Genomic DNA, 16,570 nt, shown 5'->3' on the forward strand with positions numbered 1-16,570 from the left:
GTACAAGGAGAATCAGTACTGAAACAGGAAGTGGGTGGTTTAATTGTACAAACATGGCAACAGAAATTGCCTCAATGGAACCCCAGAGAGACTGACTTCATTGTTAACCAAGAGTTAAGAGACATCAATAAAAAAGGAAAAAGTAAAGGATCCCAATACTGGGAAATCACTGCGGATCTCTACAGAAGAGCTTCTCCTGCTGGCACACCTTTGTCCCTCCAACCTTCCTGCTCAATGAGCTAAATCACTGATATTTACTGTAAGTCAAAACTGAAAAGTTATCCTGCAGTAACATTAAACAGTCACCCAGAGTGAGTGAAGACCTTTAAGTGTGGGTACTACGATTCTCCTTCTATAATTTGGGCCCAGTGTCTGGCTGCCATGAGTCACACACACTACTCATCCTTTTCATGGACCAGACTGCTAAGGACATAGGCACTAAGGTACGAGGAACACATCCCTCTCTTGTATGGACAGGAAATAGCGGAAAGGCTAGCTAACCTTCAATTATTTTAACCAATAAATAACAGTCATTGCTATATCCAGATTTTTCTAAATCTAGAGAAAGAAAAGCTAAGTCAAAACATAAAATACTTACATAACTTTAGAATGAATCCCAAGGCACAATATCTTACAACTAGATACAGAGAACAAAGGAAGCAGAGGAGAAAAGACTGTTCAAGAAGTAGGGGGAGGCACTGTCTCTGCATGTTTCTGTCTATGGAGAGCCACACAGAGCTTCTGCACCTGTCACTGTGTATCTGCACCCATGAAGAAAACAAAGCAAAACAAAATTTGTCACAGTCAGACACATCCTTGGAAATTTCTAAAACATCAAGGAAAATGAAAAGATCCTCAAATTTTCCATAGGAGAAAACAACTCCCCACTGTGCTTGGAATCATATTTGCATAGATGACCCCTGTGTCCTATAGGTGCATGTTTATGTCTACACAGTCCAATATTCGTCACCGTTGAATCCCACAGTCAAAAAAGTGGTGACCAAGCATTAGAAAGGAATAGAGGTGTTTTAGATATTTAAGACTTCAAAAATTTTACTGTGGTCTTAACAACAGACACCAGAAAATGACATTTAGCTATCATTCAGATGTTTTCTGCTGTTATAATAAATGGATCCAACTCACCATGGCTCACCTGGAATGAGAATTAGTTTGTTAAACTAGGGTGTAATATGTGAGTGGCATGTGTCAGTCTGACACTGAACCCCTAAATTACAAAAGCAAAAAAGTCAATAGTATCCCTGTTATTTCCGAGGCTCAAGATCTTTGTGGCAGAGGAAACAGAAAGATAGTAAGAGCCAGGGGACAGTATTTTCTGGATACAATGACATATGAACTCATAGTGGTTGTGACAGCATGCATAAGATTTATGTAAGCTCCAGACACACAAAATCTCAAGGAGGTGAGGGAGGGAGGTGGGCATGAAGTCCCACCTCTGTCTGAGGAGCTAATAGTCATACCTGCAGGAGAAGAAAGAGCTGTGTTTTAAAGATCTGAATCCGAGTAGGACTAACAAGCTCCATAGGAGGACCCCACACTTCAATGTACATAGGTAACATTTGTGTGACTCCATGAGGTTCATAAAAATTGAGGACACAAATTTGGGTAAATACAGGATGGGGAGATGAATCTAGGAGGAAACTGAGGAGGGAGTTAATATGATCACAATGTAATATGGAATTCTGAAAAACTTAATTAAAATGTTAAAGAGTAAGTTGTTAGAAAGACTCACTTTTCAGATGGATGCTTAATGACAGTTACAGAGATAGATAACTGGTTGCAATCTTATGGAGCACTGATGAGGCTGAGAATTCTGTACTTTGTCCTGCAACAAATAACAACCATCCCTCTAAATAGTTGCTTTAAGTCAATGAGCTATTTATTATTCTTTCCTTGTTACTGGTAGTGGTTCTCATATTTGTGACCGTAACGCAACAAGGCTGGTCAGATGGTTTTGTAGTTATCAACAGAAATGCTGGGTACCCTCTTTCTTTAACATTTTATTTTCCTTTATTTCATTCTGTTAACTTTGGTGTGTGCTTTCCATTCTCAAGATTTTCTCATGCTTTAAATGACTGCTGGAGTTCCCCCCCCCCCCCATACCCATGTTACCTTTTCTAAGTAGATCCAGGTGCATATCTGGAGTGCTTAGCAGTCATGTTCACTAATCTAAGGAGTACTTCCTGAAGTTGCATCCAATAATTCCTCTTTAAGTTATTGAACATCCCTCACTACAAGTTAGAACCTTTTAATTTGCAGCATGATGGAATTAAAAAGGAAAGAAAAACAAAACAATATAAAAGAAAGCCACTGTCCTCCTTAGCTGTGTCAGTTTGGACACCTTCCTGTAAGAAATTGATTAGATTAGATTCAGCCTGTGTGCATGTCTGTGTCGGGATTATCTTGATCATTAATTGTCACAGTAGGCCAAGACACTATGAGCAGAGCCAACTGTAAGCAGGTAGTCTCCTGGGCTACAGAAGAAAGTAAGCTAAACCTGAATCTATGAATGAAATTGTGAGAGGGACAGCTTTCCAGCAAACAGCTGTTCTCTATGGTTTCTGCCTCCAGATTTTTGTGTTCAGTTCCTGTCCTGTCTCAGTGATAGACTGTAAACCAAACTTATAGGTCAATTAAACTTTCTCTTCTCTAACTTACTTTCGACTAAAGTGCTTTTCACTATAACAGAAAGTAGAGCATTTTTTACTTCCTAAGAAGAAGGGAGGGGGCACAATCAGTTCCCACTCTACATAAAGAACCATGCTTCCCAAACCTTATTTACGAGCTATGTGAAAATGTACAATGTACTCTGACAAAATGAGAGACTAGAGATCAGTCAACAGAGTTAAGAATGATGATCATTAAACAAAGATATTAAGTAGGCTCTAGAAACTGGAAAATGCAGCATCTTGATGTTAGGTCTGTAGGACACAATATATTGAACTTCTGAACTCAAGAATTTTCTAATACTGAATCTGTACTCTTTTAATTTCCTAATGTGTGCCTTTCTGTTATAAGAACAATATGAAACTAACATCTTTGATGATTAACAGAGATGTTTAGAATCTAATAGATGTATAAATCTGTTATGGCACAGTGGAATTCAACCTGTAGGTCATGATCCCTTTGGGAGTCTAACCACCTTTCACAGGGCTCGAATATAGATAGCCTGCAGCAGCTTTCTCAAGGAACAGATGCCTGAGGTCTCCAGGATGGCAGTTAACCTGATGTCTCTCTTACCCACTGAGCATGAGCCCACCAAACCCCTACTCTCCCCTCCCCCACATTGGCCCATTCCCACAAGAAGCAGCCAGACATGAAAGGTGTCCATATATCCAAAGAGTCTGGAATGTTTGGATGGAAATCTCACCCCAGAACCTGACATTCATATAACCAAAGAGTCTGGAATGTTCGGTGGATGTTCCACCCCAAACATCTCTGCCCCTAAGAAATCTCTCCAAATGATGATCCCTCCCCAGAGATACCCAAGATCATTCCTTCAGGGTATTTAAACTATCCCCCAGAGAACAAACACATTGTTTTCCAATCTTGATCTTCCTTTTCCACCTCCTCTCTGTGGGACTGAAAAACCATCCAGGAGTGTGGTATCCATCAAACCTGGGCTTTTTCTAATTCAGTTTAATTTGGTCTGATTTAGATTATTGCATTGGCAGAGAAGTTTATCGGAGTGCAGAAACTTTTAATTATGACTCATAACATTATAAAAATTACATTTATCAAGTAGCAATGAAAATAATTGTATGGTTGAGAGTCACCATAACATGAAGAATTGTATTAGAATTGTATTGCATTTAGGAAGGTTGAGAACCACTGTTATAATGGATAGTTGGAAAGATGCTACTCACCAACAAAAAGTAATCAATCATCAATATATACAATTATGTGTGTGGGTGAATTACTGCAACACATTATTTTTTCTGAATCTGTGCCACCTGGTTCCATATGGTTCATTTTATCTGTGATTTTTTCATTAAAGGGATGAAGTAAACCAATGCTGTGCTGAGCAGAGGTGGAGATGAATGGTTTCAAGGCTAAATACTGGTGCTTTTATGAATGGTAGACATGCTTTGTTCCTCATCTGTGGTGGTAGATACATAGTTATATGCTCATCAAACTCCAAGTTAGCACAATGTTGTGGATGAAGGCTTCAAGAAGCTTGCTGAGAAGGATCACTAGAGAATAGGGGGCTGAGAAGAAGAGTAAAGCCAGGGCAGAGAGAAGGGCAAATACATGGTAGGGAAGGTGAGAGAGATTCAAGTCAACACAACAGAGACAACATAGTTAGATGCCTGGGAGAGGAGCCAGAGACCACTTGGTGGAGGTAGGAGTCTGCTCTCAAAACCTCTGGAAAATGAGCCAGGTTTCACAGGAAGATCCAGCGTGCATTCTGATTTCCAGGCATGAGACAGAGAATAGGGTGGAGAGCAGGATGTGTCATGCCAATAACCTCTTTGGTGTTCACTCGCTTCTCGAATGAGAAATCCTGGAAGTTTCTTAGCTTCAGACTCCTAATGTTTCAATAGGGTGCCTGTTGGTCTGTGGATGAGGTGGCCTGGGCAGGTACTATATTCTGTCCTTACAGTCTTATAAGGCTAGATGCATTTTATTATATTTCAATAAAATTTACTCAAAAAATAAGAAAATAAATACGCACCAAAGTTGGAATTAAGAAATGTGAGCTCACTTATTTGACACAAGAATATGATGTAAAACGAGCATTGGAAAAGAACAAAGCAATTACTGTGAATGGAGTCTTTAGAGAAATAGAAAACTACTAATGAAAAAGCTCAGGGTAAAAATAGATTTCCTAAAAAAGAATTGAGTTTTATGGCAGGATTAAATTCCAAAGTAAGTGCTCCAAGAGTTTACAGCAGGAAAAGCTATTATAAATTATGCCCATGCATAAAATTCACTCATTAAAATAGTTGTGACATGTGAAGATAATAATGATGTTTTGAGTAAAGATTTATTTATGTATTTGTTGTTGAGTTTTACTTGTATCTGCCTGAATTTCTGTGCATCACATGCAGATGCCAGAAGAGGGTGAGAGATACCTCTGGGATGGGGTATCCATAGGCAGCTAGGAAATGCTATCTCGGTGCCGAGAACCAAACTAGTCTCCCACAGTAGTAATATCTATCCTCTAGCCCAATTAGTTAATGTTGTTGAATGTTTTAATTTCATTCAGTATCTACTATGTTCTAGTCTTAGATAATGAAAACAACCCAAATGTCATTCACATTGCTTACTACCATATGGAAAAGAAAATTTAATATTTAAATATGTTATTGTACTATGATACACACTATAAAAAATTAACCCGTATAGTCCTTGTAACTAAGTTACAATTGGCCTGGGAAGTATGAAGGGAATTAGTATGACAAATATTTCCATTAAAATATATATTCATATTGAAAATTGTGAATTAGCACCCAATTATGAAGTCTTACATAAAATGTCTACTAAGTCATGTTTCTGTTTTTTTTAGGAAACTACATTAATAAACCCTATCTTTTAGACTTTAATCCACTGTAATCTTCTGGCTTTCATATGTTATTATTATTTTTGTCAGAATTAAGAATGACTTCTTGTTTGCTGACTCAACACTGGGATTCTTCTTCACTCTTCACGTCAGCAGCATGCTCAGGGCAGCGTGCTCACTCTTCTTCCAGGCGTTTTCTCTTATGCTTGCGCCTTGAGTCATTTCTACTGTCTTCCTCTAACAAGGGACACAAAGCAAATTCTCCAGGAGTAACTTCACACCAAATGCAGGACCATGCTTTTTTTAGCTGACAAACTGTAAGTGTCTCTCTGAAGCGACCCCATGACCCAATTGTTCCTCTGGAACTGTGTTCTTTCTCTTCGCGTCTCATTATCAAGCAATGATTATCATGAGCTGAATTTCTGCTGTATGCCAGATGCTGCGCTTTGAGCCTTGCGTGTGTTCATTCATCTTTGTAATTCTTGCCGTTGTTATTCCAATTTCTCAGGTTAGAAAACTTAGTCACAAGGTAGTGAAATAAATTGCTTAAGGTCACAACTTGTGTCTAACTTCCTGGTGGTCTGACTTCAGGGCTCACATTCTCAACCAGGTGCAAAGACCATGATTAACTGTGTAACATTTCACATGATAAAGGTGACATTTCAAGTCAGAATAAGGAACTATAGCCAAAAGGAATATCACCATAATTAGAATATTATTTCAGAAAAATTAATATATTGCTAGATTTTTTCTTCATCATACTTGCTCAGTGAACTAAAAACTTTAGGATAAAATGCACATCTTTAAAAAGTAGAAAACATGCATATGCCTTTAAAAAATGTTTGTATAGATGGGACTGGAAAGATGTCTCAGCAGTTAAGAGCACTGACTGCTCTTCCAGAAGACCCAGGCTCAATTCCCAGCACCTGCGTGGCAACTCACAGCTGCCTGTAACTCCAGTTCCAAGTAATCTAGTACCTCACATTGACATACATTCAGGCAAAGCACCAAGGCATAATATCTTGTATAGAGAGGTACCTCATGGTATAACAGGCTGAAACAAATATCAAAAAGTAGCAGATTTGATTGTAAGGACTTACAGAACAAAAAATGCCAAAAAAAAAATGCAGACAGAAATTTCCAAAAATAAATCTTGGACAAAGTTACTAAGGATAAACAAAACCAAAACCAATTCACTGAAGAGAAATGGAAAATATAACAAATTTCTCACACATATAAACATATATACGTATGTGAGCATATGGAGTTACTATCAAAATAAAAACAACATTTGCTAACATTTTTTTCAATATTAATTATCAGCATGACTATATGTGAGTATGGAAGATCTGATAACCCTACATGGCTGTGGTGTGTATAATTCGTAAATTATTTGATAAAAAAAATTGGGTAGTGAATATATTGCCTTGAATTATTAATTTGTCTTAAAAACATGTTTATTTTTTTTATCTCAGTGTTTCTACACTAATATATATACATTAACATAATGTTTTCAGGTCCATGTATTATTTTGGAGCAAGGACTTACTATGTAGCCTTGAATAGCATGTTATTAATAATGTAGCTCAAGCTAACCTTGAGCTCACAGCAATTCTATTTCAGCCTCCCAATTAGGGAGTTACATGAGTGCAGGCATCTTTTCAGTCCATATATTTAACAGGATACTTACTCCTGGGAATCTCAGCAGTCAGTATCAGCATCAGTTTATATATGCCATCTGAAAGATTGCCATAGATTGCAATGGATTGGGAAGTTAATTTTGTTGCTTTTCCTTCAGACACATGCATATGAACTTCAGAGTTTACATGTGCTTTCAAAATAGCTTGGCAATACTCCATTGTCAAGGCTGTACTTACAAACAAATGGAAGTACATTCAGAAGCCTATGAATATCCTCAAGATGAATTCTTCTTAAAAATATTTTATGGTTTATTTAACTTTTGTATTTTATGTGCATTGGTGTGAAGGTGTCAGAAGCCCTGCAATTGGATCTTCAGATAGTTGTGAGCTGCCATGTGGGTGCTGGGAATTAAATCCGGGTCCTCTGGAAGAGGAGTCAGTGCTCTTAACCACTGAGCCATCTCTCCAGCCCCCTCAAGATGAATTCTTGGGCTGTGTATAGGAATCTTTTGGCTGTGGATATAATATGGATCTATTATGTTACATCGCTTAAACTTATCACATTCTGGTTCGCAAGGATACTGACTACACTCAGTAACAATGAAAACTCTGTTGACATCTCCTAGACATGTCATCAAAAGTGAGTTCCCTTGAGAAAAGGTCATCTTTCATTTCTTAATCATTATCATCATCACCACCATCATTATCATTATCACCACCCCATCATCTCACCATCATTGAAATGATTTGCCTTGTTCTAGTTCAATTATACTGAGATGTCAGAGTCCAAAAATCTCATCCTCTATACACTTGGTCAAAAGAGACACTTGTTTGAGATTTAGATAGTGGAGCTGAAGCAGCAGCCAATAATCTTAGAAAGCTGTCAGGGTCAGGTGTATTGGTGGTCACATGCGAGACTGAGCTTCTGCGTCCTTTCGATCTATTACAAACTCACCTCTTTTTCCCAAATTTGACCTTGTTGAGAAACGGAAGCCCCAAGCATACCAATAAACTATAACTTGCTGACTTTGGTCCTATAGAGAGAAGATGTTGTGGGATGTCCTTCTGTATAAGTGTTGCTTTTATTGGTTGATGAATAAAGCTGTTTGAGCCAGTGGCTTAGCAGAGCAAAGCCAGGCTGGAAAAGATATGGAGAGAGAGTAGGCAGAGTCAGGGAGATGCCATGTAGCTGCCAAAGGAGACAGATGCCCCAGGACCTTACTGGTAGGCCACAGTCTCGTGGTAAAATAAAAAAAAATAATAGAAATGGGTTAATTTAAGATATAAGAGCTAACTAGATATGCCTGAGCTGTTGGTCAAGCAGCTCAGTAATTAGTATAGTTTCTGTATGATTGTTAGGGTCTGAACGGCCAGGAAATGAATGTGCAGTCTCTGCCTATAAATGTCCTTAAGAATTCCTACCATCATGCAGGGTTGACAGGTGAAATATAGGGCATTTATTTAAATTGAAATTTGGATTTCAGATGTGCCATAAACACCTTTTTTGTTTCCTTTTTCTTTTCTTTTTTTTTTATGTTTGTTTGTTTGTCTGAATACATTTGAAATACAGAAGGGTTGATTGTGACAGTGTGTGAACTGGCTGCCCTCTAATATCTCATGGTAAGGATGGCCCTGAATGGACTGAAGCAGTTGAAGTCTTGCATTGATGAGAAATACTTGTTTTAAAACAATTGTTTCTGAAACACTAATTGTATTAGGCATCCTACACTTGTTACTCACTGGGTGTGGTAAATCTTGCTTTGTGCAGTTCTCTGAGGCCTCAGATCCATTTCCACAGTCCTGATTCCATTCCACAATGCCTATTTGAAGAGTAACACAGGATTTGTAGTTATTTTTTTATTTATAGTAATAATGAAAATAAAAACAAAATGGTAAATGCTGATATCGATACTCATAGCATTGAACATTTCCCAATATTTCGAACCTAATTATTGCAGTGATATTTCATTTGTATTTTACTAAATAAGATTAGAGAGTAAAATAGTCCCACTGGTCAGCTTTACAAACCAGATAATGGTGACACACACTTTTAATCCCAGTAGGCACATTAGTTTGCCATAGGAGCCGGTCAGTAGTGGTGCATGCCTTTAATCCCAGCACTAGAAAGGAATATAAAATGGGAGGAGAAAGCTCCCAGACAGTTTCATTCTGAGATTCCTGGGGGCAGAATCACCATTTTAGACTGAGGTAGAGGGAAGAGCCAGTGGCTGGCTGTTTTTCTTTTCTGACTTTCAGGTTGAACCTCAATATCTGTCTCTGAGTTTTTATTAGTTATGCTACAAATTATTATTAATTATACTATCTCATGCTTAATGTATTTTAAAATTCAATTAACACACAGACCTTATAAAGCAATTTAAAAATATTTTACACCTTTTTCTTTCTCCAGTTTTGGTTAAGGAAAGTGCAAAGTAAGTTTGTCACTTCAGACATATGTATCTGATAATTAAGAAATTGAGACAGCAAGAGGATAGGGAAACCTTGAGAGTTCTATAATGAGTTAATGGAGTACTTGGGGTGGAATTTGCTGTTTCTGAAATTCCAAGCTGCTGTCATGATGGTTGTGCTAATCTGAGAATACACATTATTTTTTTTAAAGAAAATAATCTAAGCCTTGATATTTCATATAATCAGTCTGCATTAAGTTTCTGTATCCTACAAAGAGGCATTTATCTTCAGATTGAAGTTTCCAAAGGTAACTTACTTCTTAAGTTTTAATATTTATATTTATTCCAAGAAGCTTACACACTCCTTTGTTCTCCTTACCAGTATCATTTTTTATTTCTTATCAAACATGTGTTTGTAAGTTCAATTTCTGATTAAAACTGATTTTTATGCAGCACTCCCAAGACTTTCATAGTGTACCTCAGAGGATATTTAAAATTGCTTATTGGACTATTTTACTTATCAGGAGCCCTTCCTTTGAGATTGAATTTGGGGTTAAAATACTATAAAAGTTTCAAAGGGAAAGTAAAGAATTGCCAATATTTGAGAAAATAAACTGGGCCACTGAGCTTGATTGACATACAAGATTTAAATGAAAATGGAAAAATGGCCAAGGAGGGGGTAGAGAAACAATGTGGTATCAGTGGAATTCCAAACTTTGTTCCAGCATTTCTCATACAATAAAATGATTTTCATTAGTCCCAGCAATGATTAACTGCAAACTTTCTAAGAATAATTGTTTATTTTCTGAATGTCTATATATAAGGGGTATTTGCTACATTGTCCAGTATAAATCATTCTTCTCTTAGAGATCAAATTCCCTTGTGATGCTTCCATCCTGTTTATACATTATTGAGTATGGGTTAGGGAGATGAACTACAACTGTGCTGGAGAGCTGTCTAAAATCCTAGAAGGGGTATAAGGAGTAAAAGAAGATGAGAAATTTGACTAGTAGAAATGATTTTTGTACCCAATTTTAGTTCAGTGGATTTTATTTATTTTCATAGTATTCAAAAGCATATCACTTATTGTAAATCAGATAGAGTAATTTAGAAAATCTCACTTCTAATTCTTCTATCAAGGCTGCCTTATAAATATTCACAATATTACAACAAAATCCATTACAAACATAGTTTAGTGATTTAAAACAGTGTCCTTTCCAATTGACTATAGACTAATATTTCACATCATATGATAAATACCAAGGGCTGCACAATGATGACGTTCTTGGATGTTGAGACATTTTCAAAACCTGTAAAGTTTTCAAATATCTGTCATCAGATTCTAATCTTACCTTGCTTTAGGTAGGTTATCGATTAATGGACCCTTCTTTACCTAGATATCAAAGCTTAGCTTACTGTATTTGATTAATTGGGTTCAAATTTTATCTCATCCATATTCTACCCCAATTTTGTTGGAGATGTTTAAATGTAAAATGAAAATTATATCAGTACTTATATCAAAGCCACGAGGACACAGTGATGCACTGTAGGTAACGTCACAACTATGTCTCCACTCATCAAAGTAAGCCATTACAACAGCTGCATACAGTTTCGTAAAATGCTCCATGCTTTCTCATACATCAGTGAGTTTATTCCCTACAAAATCTTTTCAGAGTAAGTAAAATGAAGTCATGATTGTCCCTCTACCACATAGCTGAGCAAACCAAGGGTCAAGTATTTAAATGGTTGCTGGAGTGTTTAAGTGATTTCACAGCTGGTAAATGGGAAAGCCAGGAGTTAAATGGATGTTAGTTCTCTCCTATTCAACAACCACACACATACCCAGAGCGTGTCAAAGGCTACATGAAGTAGTTCTTTTCATGAAGAACAAAATATTCCTGCTCATTTCCCCAGTTTCCTGGTGTGATGTCAGACTTGCTTGATAAAGAGCAGGGCCTTTCTAGCAATACCGGGCTCTCTGATCCCCTCTTGAGAGTAGATTTCTTCCATAGGAAGGTGTTTGGTTTGACCCTTCACCTGTGTTTCTGTTTCACAGCTACTGGAGAGCGATATCTGTGCAGTTGAAGCTTTCAGTTTAGAGCATTGTGTATCTGGCCGATGTGATGGCAGCTAAGATTCAGATGTTGGACATGTGAATTGGAAAAGTGATTTTCCGCACTAAAGGGAGAGGAATGGCCCTTCTCCTTTCATGTGCTGGGGATGGTCTGGCATACATTTGCTTCTTGAACATGCCCAGATGGCAGGAGGGTTTCTTTTCTTGGGGTCTGAATATTTTATTTCTTGGAAATTCAAAGAAATGTTTATATCTGCCTGTAGTTAAGTTATGCATATGAAGACCCGGGGAGAAAAGCTGATAAGAAATTCAGTCAGAACATTGAGTGTTCTAGTAATCATGATCTCTGTTTGATTCAGAGATGAAGGGGAAAATATAAACAAACCTAAGAATTATTGAGAATAAAACTTCTCTGTGTTGAGAAATTTAGAAAAATCTTACAAAAAGCAAATACTGTGTCTGTATTTTCTTTAGCAATGCCCGCTGGGAAACCTGCATTTAGGAAATCCTTTGTATTTAGTGAAAACCAGCCATTGTCTGCTACCCTGAAATAACCAACAAACAACCCATCATCCATTCTACAGGGAGACAGAGATGTGAGTTAAAGAGACAGAGATGAAAGCAGACATGAAGCAGGTGAAATTCCTCCAAGTCCAGCTGTGTCCCTATCAACCCTCTTCAAGAACCAGTCTTCTTGGGGAAACAGTCTCTCCCCTTTCAAAAGCATCAAGGGATGGGAACAACTCAGTCATGCAGGCTGGGAAGTGTTGCTATACTCTAAAAACTCTAGGATGAGGTAAAGAGAGCTACAGGAACCATGATGGAATGTGAGGCTCTGTCAAGCCCCAGACTCTACTTTACTTCACAGAGAGAACTTTGAACTAGATAAAGAGAATTTCCAGACACTGTGCTGTCACTAGATAAAATAAATAAAATAAAAAATAAAATAAAGGACCTCTCATTGGAAACCAAAGCTTTCTAAGATTTAATAGAAAGGGATTGAGTCCAAGCTACAGTGAACATGGAAGATACTTGATTTCATTAAAGACGAAGGGAGATTACTGTGGGGGATATAATACCTCTCTCATTCTGGCTAAATAATCTCCGTATTTTATGCTCTCAATAGGTGATGTAAAATTTTTAACCAGAAAAAAACCGTGGGAGCGTGTGCGAAATGATATTCATGATTGAGTTTAGCTTCTGCAGGAGGAAAGCTAGGGGTTAAGTTCTGAGAAGTGACTTTATTTGGCAGGTAATCTCAGAATGCATTACAATCAGAGAAGAAGCAGAGACGGCATGAAATATCGGCTATATGCCCAAGTCATTTACTGACTGAAGCAAACCAGGGAATTCCGGAACAGAGGTGCGACTCCGCACAGAGGCCCCGAAATATATCCTTTCACTTAGCCTGTTCACGGCTACTTCTGTGCAATACTTTAACACTTCTCTCCTGACACACTGGCACCTTCAGAATAAGCCTCGGAACCTATAGTTGAAGGACCCCCCATTGTCTTTATTTTATTTTATTTTTATTGAGCTCTACATTTTTTTCTGCTCCCCTCCCTGTTTCTCCCCTCCTCCTCAACCCTCCCCAAGGTCCCCATGCTCCCAATTTACTCATGAGAGCTCATCTTTTTCTCCTTCCCATGTAGATTACATCTATGTATGTCTCTCTTAGGGTCCTCATTGTTGACTAGCTTCCCTGGGATTGTGATTTGTGAGCTTGTTTTCTTTGTTTTATGTTTAAAAAACAAACACACCTTTGCCTTTTAACTCCTAAATTCAGCTTTACCTTTTGGATTTTTAAGGTTATTGCTGATCTATCAGATATTTTCACACATGTTTTACTTAGGAAATCTCTTTATTTTCTTCAAACACTCCTCCTTTTAAATGTGGCTCATTTAGCAGTAAAATAAAATCTCTCAAGAAACTGAGATATATATATATATATATATATATATATATATATATATGACACCATAAGATGAGTAAATACTTTTGAGTAAGAATACAACTTTAACACTAGCCTTACTTATCAACAAGCGATAGAAGATTGTTTCCATTTCCTGTTGTTTTCCATAGGAGCAATTTGTATTTTCTAGAACTGTAGTAGTACACCTCAAAGTGTACCTTTGTGCTTGGAATCTAGTGTCATCTGGTAACAGTTAGCTGTGATCACTGAGGTCCTCATCAGGACTACCACCTCACCGTACTCAGTACCAACGTTGCCACTATAACCATCAATGTTTTCTTGTGTAAAATACTTGGCAGCTTCTCTGTAAGATAAGGAAATATACCACTTCCAAGGCAAATTGGAAGAGCCTTCGATCTTCCGAAATAGGTGAGGACACAACCCTTCAGCAGTGAAACGGGGCGTGTTTCACTTAGCATTGGTGGAGAGCTGCTTCTGATAGCGCATGTGCACAAGTACTAATTAACAGGTTCAGCTTTAAGGGAAGAGTCATGTGCTTACTTAGGAAATATTTAGGGTAGTCATATCAGAGCTCCAAATTGCCATTTTTTATGGCAAAGTGTTTTCTTAAATGAATCACCAGGATGAAGGCATTCCATTAAAACGCTGCCTAGTACCACCTTTGTGCAGCTGGCTGTGCTTTGTGTGATGCTGGGTACAGGATTAATGCTCTGTTTTGCTCATGATAATGAAAGCACTAAGGAAGACAAGAGTTGTTTATGGAATGAAAACTATCTTGTCTGGGTATCGTGGGCTAGGTTTGCATACAGGAAGAGATTAGTACCAAGGGTCTCAAAGGCAAAGGATCTGAGCATTAACTGAGAGGACCAGATGTTTTGTTTTGGGACCCCAGTAACTAAGATATAAAAATGTTTGGAAAAATCAAGCAATTCAGATAGTGATTGTTGAATGTTTCCTTTTACTGTTTGCATTATTCTAACAAACAAACAAAAATACCCAAACAGAAACAAAACAAAAACAAAAAAGTTGTCTATTATAACTTGTGAGTTTTTCTTAAATTTCCTTTCAAAAGTCTACACTTTTTGGCTTATTTCAGATCAAAGAACTTTACACTTCTCATAGTTTAAGTCATCATGTCTTTCTGCAAAAGTATATTTGATTTTCTTAAGTTTCTTTACTATATAATCTTTCAGGTTAACACTGTTTCCTTCAATATATATTCTTCTCGAAAGTATTTCTTTAATTTTCGAAATTATGAATTAATTATTTTTCCTTCCCTTTACTCTCTCTAAACCCTTCCATATAATATTCCTTGCTTTCTTTCAAATACGTCTTTTTCCATTAATTGCTCATATATACATATATTTCTAATACACATAATAAGTAATATATAAATATACACTTCTCAGTTCATTTAATGCTACCTGTATGTATGTTTTCAGTGATGATCATTTGGTATTGGATAACCAATATTTTTAAAACCAACCCTTCCTTTTTTTTATTTTATCTTCCAAGTCTTTATGACCTCATACTTTAGATGGTTCAACTTTGTCTCGCAGATCATTGTAACCAAATATATTTGCTTTAATCCCTTTCCTCTCCCAGGCTCTACCATCCTTTCCCCCTGCTTTGCTCAATGTGCTCTTCAACTAGTCCTTCCCAAATTATGCACTTGTTTTTAATTTCTAGAATATCTAGAATTCTAGATTTTAACTCTAGAATTTCTACTTGGTTCATCACGAAGTTTCCATGTTTCACAAAAATTTTCTAATTTTGTCACTCACTATGAATTTTTATCTGTATTCATTAAATAAGTTTTTTGCATGTATGTATACACATTTGTGTGTATGTAAAGCTATGCACATAAGGGCTCACACTTATTATCCTGATATTTCAAAGCAGGGTAAATTGCAATCTCTAACATTCCTGCCTTGTATCTGAGATTGTTATGTAAAAAAATTGTGCCTGTATCCTGTGCTGGTTCGATTTTGCTGGGCATGGTGCCATCTGATAGCATTTGTGCAGAAGATGGCCATCCATCTCGTCTATTGGGTAAGTGTGCTACATATAGAGCACAGACCCATCTAAGGTCTCCTGAAATATTGCAGCCATCTATGATAAACAGAATCTTTACGTAATGTGAAGTATTTGGGAACATAATTTGTGGAAATATAAGGACTGCATAGCATCTGCTAAAACCAATGGAGACAGGTGTTCTCTCTGCCTAAAGAGCACTCTGAACATCAGGATCCTGAAAGTTGTCCATACCATGCTTCTCACGAACCTCTTATTCTCTCAGTGGTTGCTGTAGGGAAAACATTTATCCAAGTCTACTGTGGACTTTTGTCTTCTCTCTGTAAAAGTCCATGCCTCAATTCTATTCCAAACAAAATGAATTACAAGCCAGTTATCTGATTTTAGATTAAAAACTAGTAAGCGCTCAAACTTCTGAACAAATGACAGAAATAGCGATAATCTTATTTCATTCAAAAAAATTGCATTCATATATACCAACTTACCTGATCTTCTGATTTTTTGCTAGGTAGAAGGAGACACTAGGATTAGTAAAATTCATAAAGCATGACAGATGAAAAATGGATATAAATAACTAATTCTTAGTCTACATGCTAAATATTTTGACTTATGAATGAATAACTCAGGCTTTATAAAGTAAAAGTCCAGGGATGTTAAGTGACTGGTTAGATAGCTTGCTGATAAGGCACAGGGCGAGGAGGGAATAACCTGTAGATCTGACATAATCACAGTTGCTGTCTTTAACACTAACAAGAAGCACTTGAAATCCATTCCCTCAGCATTTTCTGTTGGTGACATTTTAGCAGACATTCAGAGTGTAATTTCATTGTCATCATTTGTGTAAGTGTGTGTGAGAGGGTGACTGTCTGGGGGCATAAACTCTTTCTCTGTTTGTACATGCTTCCACTTACAAATTTGCCATCTAGAGTGTCACAGTCCTGAGTAGTCACTGGCGGGCCAC

This window comes from Chionomys nivalis, chromosome 18 (assembly GCF_950005125.1).
Source record: "Chionomys nivalis chromosome 18, mChiNiv1.1, whole genome shotgun sequence".
Lineage (NCBI taxonomy): Eukaryota > Metazoa > Chordata > Mammalia > Rodentia > Cricetidae > Chionomys > Chionomys nivalis.